The following is a 9,469-nucleotide window of genomic DNA, read 5'->3' as shown; positions in this document are numbered from 1 at the left end:
ACTAATAATGCATGACATTTCTGGGGTCTCTACGCCACTTGTTTAACAAGGACTTTCTACTCTGGGTGGTTAGAACCTGAATGTCTCTGGGACCTGTGTGAACCCTAGAAACCATTTATCTTACCATTTCCCAACCTTTTTTTTTTTTTTTGGTCCAGCCTCATAGAGTTCTTCCCTGTACATAAGCAAAATATTTAACTGCCATCTAAAAGGGATTCTTATGCAGATTCTTCCTATGTATTTCCCTTTTCTTAGATAGTCTTCCCTAAAAACGCCAGACATTTCAGCTTCCCTGAAGTCTTTTCTTTATCTTCGTCATCCAGAAAGTATGCTATGCTTTGTTTGCTCAGAAAAGCTTGTAAGCAGAGAGCCAGAACAGTTGTAGGGCTCCCCTATTCCTCTTCTCTCAGGATCAGAGTCCTCTGTTGTCTATTGTCCAATGTATGAAACCATTGCTGCATATATTTTCCTAGTTTTCTAGTTGTTTACTGTAGAATAGCAAACCCAATCCCAATTATTTTATTATAGCTGAAACATAATAATTGAAACTTAAAGCTGTCTTTTGCTTATAGTCCATAAATTATATTGTTGGAAGACAACTTTTCATGAGTCTCTGATATTTCTGTATGTCTTGTGAGTAAAGAAAGCACTGATTCCTCTTTGTTCCCAACAATATTTTTAAGGCTGTTTTTCCAGTAGAGTCTTGAAAGACAGAGTTAATATCCCTCAGAACAAAGGGCAGGTTTCCTTAAAGCTTTAGAAGCTAGCTTCCTCTCTAGCAGACATATTTACTTCTCTTTAAAAAGGACTGGGTTCCTTAAACTCAGGGTTCCTATCCTGCAAAGCAACTAACTGTACTTACAGGCACCTTCTGGCCCCTTTCATTGTGGGAATTGGGGCTTTAAGAACTGGTGCAAAAGTGCTGATATTTTGCCTACTGCCATTACTGTCAGTAATAAATTGTTTTTTTCTCTCTGACTCAGCAGTGTCATGTCTTCCATTAGCACCCATGAAACTGTGGTAAACTAAATTGTTAACTTGCAAGTAGGAGTAAAATCTCAGACTCGTCACAAGTTTTGATACATATTTGCTGAATATACCATTTACATTTATATTGGAAGAGATAACAAAGTATATGACAACATAATAATAACTAATATTTATTCAGGGAATATTTTGCAAAAGATTTTTTAAATAAAATCATTTCAAAAACTGAGCAAAATACGTTTTTATTCCCATTTTCATACAAGAAACAGAGGTTCGGAGAGCATGTGATTTGGACAAAGCCAAATGCATAGTAAATAGTAAGCCAACATTCAATGCTAAGCGTTTCTGTTCTCCTTCCAATGTCATGAAAACTGCTAGCACTACACAATTATAACAATATTAACATAAAAAGCATATAATTGAGGTTTAAATTATGTGGTAGACTAAAACAACTACAGAAATTCAGAAGAAACGGAGTTTGATGCCAGCTAAGTTCCTCAGAAAAGACTGACTGGAGGAAGAAGAACTAAGTAACCTAAGCTAGTGCGCAAAGTCTGACACTCAAAGGCTATCCTACAAAGGTTCCTATAAATCCTGCAGCCTACAATGGAGCTGTGCTATTTCCTGCCTCAAAAGTGAGGATATAAATGAGAGCATATTCATGAAACACGCCGAGAGATAATTCCTTCACCTTCACACATATAGCTCTTGCTCACTCATGATTGGATTGTAGGCTGACAGGGGGGATTTCAGTGGTTTTAAGCACGCTGGCGTATACTTCAGTCTCTAAAGCTAACATAGGGGTATGTGTGGGGGGGGGGCGGGGGGGCGTGTTGCTCAGTAAAGGACTTGACAAAATAATTTTTTAAATCTCAATTCTACCCCTGAAAAGTAAATATATGAAATCATCCATTGCCAATTAAGTACTTAATTTTAATAATCCACTTATAAAATCTTAATAAGGCATTTAGAAGTCCCTGCATAGTCTACGGCCATACCACCCTGAACACACCCGATCTCGTCTGATCTTGGATGCTAAGCAGGGTCAGGCCTGGTTAGTACTTGGATGGGAGACCGCCTAGGAATACTGGTTGCTGTAGGCTTAAAAACAACAACAACAACAACAACAATAACAACAACAACAACAAAACTAAAAGTCCCTGCATATACCAGATCATTGAAAATAAAGTCTTCCCTCTAAAATTCCCTATCCTCCAAAATCCTAAATCTAAAATCCCCAGAACCCAAGAAAGAACACCGGAGCTAACAGGGTCCTATAGGTCACTAGGGTTGGGGGGAGATGGGGGGCGGTGGGTTAAGGAAAAAATTGAGCAATATCCACTGTCCATTGAATGTGTTTAAAAATCAGTGTTAACTTATTATTCTAAACCTGACTTTTTCTTCCAGAAGGTCAATTGAAAAAGAGGCGAAAGATACAATCAATATTGCGAATTCTAATGAGAACATAAAAAACTTATATAAACACTTAAATGTGACTAGCAGAGAAAAATGGATATTATCTTGAACATGGTTCTATAACCAGAAGCTCCTTGGACCTGGCCTTAAATTCTCTGGGAATTTGCTAGAGATAAAGAAATTGGATGCTTCCACAAGATGAAGAACTGATACTTTAAATGTTTTTCAGCAAGTAGAAGAAATACTTAGTATATTCTTTTTAATATGACAAATATTTATTGAGGGGTATTTTGTACTGGCAGCAATAGGAGACATGGAGACAATAGACAGAACATGTCTCCAAAATGCTTTAAGGAGCAAGGAATTTCATGGTGATAATAAATGTATTTGAATAAGTGTGTGAAGTCAAGGCTTAATAAGGAGGTAAGTGAAATGGACATAAAGAAATGGAAAGATGAGCTAGTGATTAGTAATAGATAAGGTTTCAGAAACATAGCAGTGTAGGAAATCAGAGGCTGGAATTACAGTGGAGCACTCGAGGTCAAGATCTTGAAGAACTCCTACAATCCTCATGGAAATAATCCTGCAGAAGGAGTTAGGATAAGCACGATTGCACTTGGAAGAAAAGCAATATTGACAGTGCAATAACAGTTTGAGATTTCGGTATACTAAATTGGATTCTATTTTAATTTTTTAAGTTAGAATATCATAAAATTTTCCTAAAATTTAAACTATGGCATCATAGACCAAAAAAGTAACTATCTAACCACAAAATAAGAAAGATTAAATTTCATTTCCCCCACGAGAATAGCCGATGGGTCCAAATGTAGTCAACAGGCACCAGAGTTCATTTTAGGGAAAGAATTGTCACTTTTAGGAAAATACTGTGATAAAATATTTAGAGAAGGAAAGTGTGGCCCCAAGGACAGGAATTACATATTCCTGACGATGAGAAAACTAGACTACTCTGTCCAAGAAGGCAACTGTGAGTTAAGTTGGAGAAAACAGAAGAGATAATGAAACAAAGGACAGGGCAGTAGTGGATGGCTAGATCCTAAGTTAGAGAAATGACCAAGAGGGTTTTCGAAGAACTAGGAAGTCTAATATAGAGCTGGAAATTAAGTGCTGGATTATTTCATATCCTTCTACCATTGCCACTGGACCTTCAGTTAACACACACAGTTGTCACATATGAGTGTATTTGGGAGGGAGAAAATCAAGGACAAAGGGTTGAGCATGGAAGAGATAACTACACAGCTTAAGATGCAGGTTAGACAGCATTGGCAGATACCAGAAACCAGCACCAGATTTAATAAGAGAAACCAAACACCTTACAAAATGAAGAAATTTAGGGAAGGCATCAGACTTCTTAAGAGCAAGGTGATCCAAGATGAACTCTGGATAACTGATAAAAAACAAAAGCAAAAACAAAAACAAACAAACAAACAAAACTATTTAAGCGGTGCCTAATTTCTATCTCAAAATGTCCAGGCAGTGATATCCCTGGGGAATAAGTTTAGATGTGCTCAGTTTAGCAAATGTTAAAGCAAAGTGTACCATTTAGCTGTTCATATGGACTTTAAAAATTTTCCTGGATGAAGATTTAAAAAAATTAAATACCAGTATATATTTTCAATCAAAAATTAATTCCATTAGTTTTTATGTACCATTAGACAAGTAAAATTGGTTAAAATTAATTCCACTAGTATTTTTAAACAATAATAATACCGAGCGTTTAATATGTACTAGTTGCTTTCTAATAGTAGATTTTACTTTGTGATTAGTTGGGCTGAGTGGAGCAAGGTCCTAAGAAAGATAGCTTGAAAAAGATCGGAGTTTACTTCTCTTTTCACATATAAATTCAAACCGATAAGGAAGCTCTGCTATGCAGTGCTGTCAGGATGTAGTCTTCTCCTGGCTTGTTGTTCCATTCCTGGGGTATTCCACTTTGTGTACAGTCCAAATGGCTCATCGCCAAATCTTCATTATGCCAACGGGAAGGGGGAAGTGAAACAAAAAGAGGGAACCATTCTAAGACACATCCCAGCTGTTGCACATGCCTATTTCTTTTATATTTTGCTATCTGGAACTTAGGCACAAGACTATACCAGCTGTTAAAGACGAACTGATAAATGGGATGCTATTACAGGTGAGGATGGCCAAAACGCCTCTAGACAGCTAAAAGAGGAGTTTCTATTAATGTGGAGGAGAAATAATCTGGGAAGCCCTCTCTGACTCCCTCTCTAGACTGCAGATTCCATAGTGGGAGATAGAGAATTGCTATACCCGCCTCCAGAAAAGAATGTGATCGCTTGGAAATTGGTGAAATTAAGGCCATTTGTGGAAGCCTTTTGAAAACAAACACAAAAGTCACCACCACATCTTCCCAGTCAATCCAATCAAAACTTTTCTACTCCCAATTCTATTTACTTATGTAATTCAAAAGTTGAGTATAACCTATGGAAAGTCAACTCATCTCAGAAATGTCTAAAATGACCTCCCTAGGGAGTAAGTACTTGTGAAGCTGTCTACAAGGCATGGTTTTGTAAGTGGTCAAACTGTGGCTGACAATAACCACATTCTCAATAGCCTGCTATATGGAAATTAAAATGCCAGCTTATTAAGTTCTAATAAAAAGTATGATCCTGCAAGGTACACTCTGGGTGCTGCTCCAGTATTCCCTCCCAACCACTGCATGCTCACTTGTGACTGAGTCTCAGACTCTTGCAGCTCTCTCGGCTCCCTGCAGCCCCAAAGCAAAGAGTACATGACATATACACTTACTTTCTTCTCCAAAGCATGACATACGTGGGTCAGACTCTACTAATGTTAGACGATAACATGAAGAAACCACAATAGGAAAGAGGAAACCACAAAGTGATGAGCATGAATTACTTCTCCCACTAGCCTTGATGCCCCCTAGGAACTCATATGGCTGTCCCTGTCTTCAGCCCCTTTTCGGCTGCTGCCATGCAGTAAGGTGCATACATCTCTCCCAGGAAAGGGGGCCCTTTCTCTGTGCATCTAGATCCTGAATCTTCTGATTAGTATCCAGCTTCCCCTCCTAGAAAATAAAAATATCAGTTGATATTTAAACAATCTCAATAGTGATGCACGTGGCTTATGTGGAAAGCGTTTTTTTTTTGTTTTTGTTTTTTGTTTTTTTCATTATTCAATAAAAGACTTACTATTCTTAAGCCTTGGTATTTGTGCTAGTTTTCTCATTCAGAACTTCCCTAGAAAGAATGAGTAGGTACTTACTTTATATCTGCATTATAAATAAAGCTTTCTGAAGATTATAAAGCTTTCAAACTCAGGAACTCCCCACATGGACTGATTTCTGCCTCTGTCCTGGAATTTTAAAACTCCTACAGTTTTCCTTCTTAATAGAAGCTTATTTCTTGTAGAGATCCATCATTATTAGCCCTATGTACTGCACATATAATAAATATTGAGCCATCACCTACTGTGTGCACCGTCATTAATTATGAGCATGTCTTACCTCTCCTTTTAGATCTTAAGTTTATAATCTCTAAAGGCAATGATATTCATCTTTTTAATTCCACAGAATACAACACAGTGCTTTGTGCATATAAGATCAACGGGTATTTTCTGGGATAAATTTAAGGAAGAGAGGTATGCATGGACCAATATAGAAAATGCAACCTAAACACGGCTGTTCAGTAGAACTTTCTGTGATGATGGAAATGTTCTGTATCTGCCCTCATTTGCCAGTCACTAAGGTGTAGGCTATTGAGTGCTCGAATTGTGGCTAGTGTGACTGAAGAATGTCTCATTTTAGTTAGTTTTAATTAATTTAATTTTTTTAAAAAAATAGCTGCTTGTGGCTAGTGACTACCTCACTGGATAGGGCGAACAGGAAAGAACTCCATATCCTTTGTATTCAGCATCGTGTTTTTCTTTCTACTCCAAAATAAAAAGGATTCTTAAGAATGACTTTGTCTGAAAGCTGCCTTGGGTGCCAGGCTCTGTTCTGAGTGCTCTACTTTTATCAGTTACTCATGCCTCAAGACAACCCTGTGAAGTAGAATATATTATTATTTGCATTAGACCAGAGCATGGAGATGTTAAGTCTATTGTCCACAGTGATAGTTTAGTTGAAGCCGCTTAAAAAAAAAAAAAAAAAAAAGTGAATGAATGAGTTAGTGAGTGAATGAATGGGTTGAAACTGGTGTTCAGACATGGTGCCAGGTCTAAGCGAACACACTTTCCTCTAATAAGTGCCCTCAAGTCTAGAGCTCCCACATGCCTGACATCGGAATGTGAGTGACTGCCCGCCCCTGACTTTTTCCAAACAGCAGGTCTTAGTGGCCTTGCTTCTCTTACACTGCACTTTGAAAGCACTCATGGAGAAGAAAGCTTGAGCAAGGATTTTTCTTAAATTCAGGCCCTGAAGGAGAGTAATTGGAAAACAGCCTTTTTTTTTTTTTTTTTTCAGGGAACTAAACTGGTGCAAAAATGTTTGCTTGAGGAAACTACTTCCACAGACAAAAATAAAATAAAATAAAATAAAAAGGCAATATACTATTTTGGGGGAAAGAGAACTCGAGCCGGGTAAGGGGGCTCAGAGAGACTTCCTTTTAGCATATAGAATGTTCCTAGGGTTTTTGTTTGGGCTTTGTGCATGTGTTTATTTGCTTTTTGTTTTCAAAAGACAGAACCTAATGTCTAAGGCCTCACAGACTTCTCACAGACTTTAATTTCAGTAAATGCCAGAAAGAAGCATTCCTTCCTCCTGCACACAATAAGGGTTGCTAAGGTTAGCACTTAAAGAAGACATTAAATCATACTGGGTGGGAGGATGGGATGAGAAATTCATGACACAAATGGTTCATTATGTAGAATATGCAATGGAGCAAAAATATCCACCCCCAAACTGGATTATGCATGATCTTTTGAGGTTAACAAAAGGAACGCCGTGATAGAAATGATGGAAATCTGCAAGAATGAGGTCCGTGGAGCCAATCCTGTCATTCTCCCTGCTTTCATCTCCCCTAAAATTGGCTCATTACACCATTAGAAAAATACACCACAGAGTGAAGTTATGTTCCAAAAAGAAAGAAAATAAGCATTGCCTTGAGCATTCTCTATACAGGAATATTATTTTCCTTTACGATATTGAACATGTATGTAGTTAATTTAGCCTAATAATTAGTTGGCTTGATGCAAGTGTTTGCTCTTTCCTTGTTAAAAAAGATGACTCAGTGAATTGGTTTAAATGTGTCCATGTAAAAATATGTTTTCATCTTTAACTGTTTATATCTATTTGGATAGGCTTCTGTAAGTATCCACTATAGTTCGTGACTTCCATCATGATGGTGTTTATTATTACGTATTGCACAACAAGCAGGTGGGATGATAATAATATACTTGAAAGAACACCTATATTCTCATGGCAACAATTTGCAATAGCGCTGTAGGGATAAACAAGGGAGCCAAGATGGGGTTTACTGTTAACACTTGGTTTTGCACACCTGTATTAATGACACCCACCTACAGAGAAAAAACATCAGGGACACTCCTGTAGGCTTCTGGCAATTTTTAAACATGAGTACGACAGCTGCTCATTGAGATCCTACCATGTGCATGTGTTCAAGACAAAACATCAGGCTCTACCAGAAGGATAAAAATAAGATTTGATCTCTGCTAGTGAACAACTGCTGTTTTTGCCCAGCATTCAGTTAGCATTCCTTCTGGATACCACATTCTGATTTCACATTTGGGAAATCCTCCTCTGTCAGCACATGGGCTTAGGTGCTAGATCCCCTGGCAGCAGCAGGTTTCTTTCTTGACCCAAGGCTGTCCAACCTGAGTCACAGTGATCGGTTTAGGGTGGGCACATGACCAAACACTGAGCCAATGACACCCGTATTTAAGAGTTTTTGTAGAACCACTGAAAGAGAGGCACTTAATCTCACAGGAGGTTGCCAAACTAGTAGAATTTATACCTAGATGTCTTGCTACAGCATGAAAAGCACATGTCTGAGAATAAAGCCAATAGAAAGAGAACAGTGAGCAAGCAAGAGAGAAAGAATATATTTTTTGAAGATCTAGATCCATTCACACTTGAAGTTCAGTCCCTTGAACTTCCCAATTACGTGAGTAAATGTTCTTTTTACTTAAGCCACTTAAGTGTGAATAGTGTTTTCGTGGCTTGAAATCAGAAGAGACCCGACTAATATATCTCTCTCTATGAGAGTGTATACTTAAAAGAAGAAAAACTAACACTTACTGACACCTACTACCTGGCAGGTAATTTAAGGACATATTCTCATTGAAGCTTACAATCGTAGGGCATAGTACTCCCACTTTCTGTATAAGGAAATTTCTGTTGACTGGTTGTACTGTATTTTGTTAACATTCACATAGTTTCTATTATTGTAGTTTGTTGTGTGACATTTAGATTGCTTCTAAGTTTTGGCTATTATAAAAAGTTGTGGAAAACTGATGTTTAATTTGGTCCTTAATGCATTTAAAATCTCAAAGCCTTTAGCTATAATCATTTCCTACAGTCCTCACTAACTGCTATGGTCAAACATTCTTCCCCTTTACCAATTTCTATGGCCTGTCTGGCCTCAGTAGGCTCTTGAATTTTCAATGTCTTTAAACTGTCTTAATAAACATTCTAGTATGTACAACTTTGTCTACTTCTTCAATTCTTTCTGAGCACAAATTCCAAGAAGAGGGATTTCTAAGATAAAAGTTTTGTATTTTACAGGACTGGTATCATCTATTTCTGGCCTGCTTTCTAAATGATTGTATCAGTTGACTCTCCAACCAGCAGTGTAAGTTTGTGCCTTTTTGGTCACACTCACACCAACACTGTCTCTGTTGTCCAGTCTGATAGGTAAAATTATTATCTCCTTGGCATTTTTCTGCTATTAACTGAGTATACACATATGTGGGGTGTTTATATTCCTTTTTTGTTCTTTTTTTAAAATTTTTTGAATTGTCATTCCCTGGACAGAATATTGACAGATCTATAAAAAAATTGAAGTCAGTAGGGGGGTGGGGGAGGAGGATACATGGAAAAACATGGGCTATG

At 37.6% G+C, this 9,469-nt stretch overlaps 1 non-coding gene across 1 annotated transcript; it reads left to right on the top strand.

Annotated features, from left to right (window-relative positions):
• Nucleotides 1–1,971: 1,971 nt before the first annotated feature.
• On the top strand, nt 1,972–2,090 carry LOC111741843. Its single transcript, XR_002781104.1, has one exon. It is a non-coding gene; the product is annotated as a 5S ribosomal RNA (ribosomal RNA).
• The last annotated feature ends 7,379 nt before the right edge of the window (nt 2,091–9,469 follow it).

The sequence above is a fragment of the Pteropus vampyrus genome, unplaced genomic scaffold (assembly GCF_000151845.1).
Source record: "Pteropus vampyrus isolate Shadow unplaced genomic scaffold, Pvam_2.0 Scaffold82, whole genome shotgun sequence".
NCBI classification, from domain to species: domain Eukaryota; kingdom Metazoa; phylum Chordata; class Mammalia; order Chiroptera; family Pteropodidae; genus Pteropus; species Pteropus vampyrus.
This window is presented reverse-complemented; position numbering and strand designations above follow the sequence as displayed.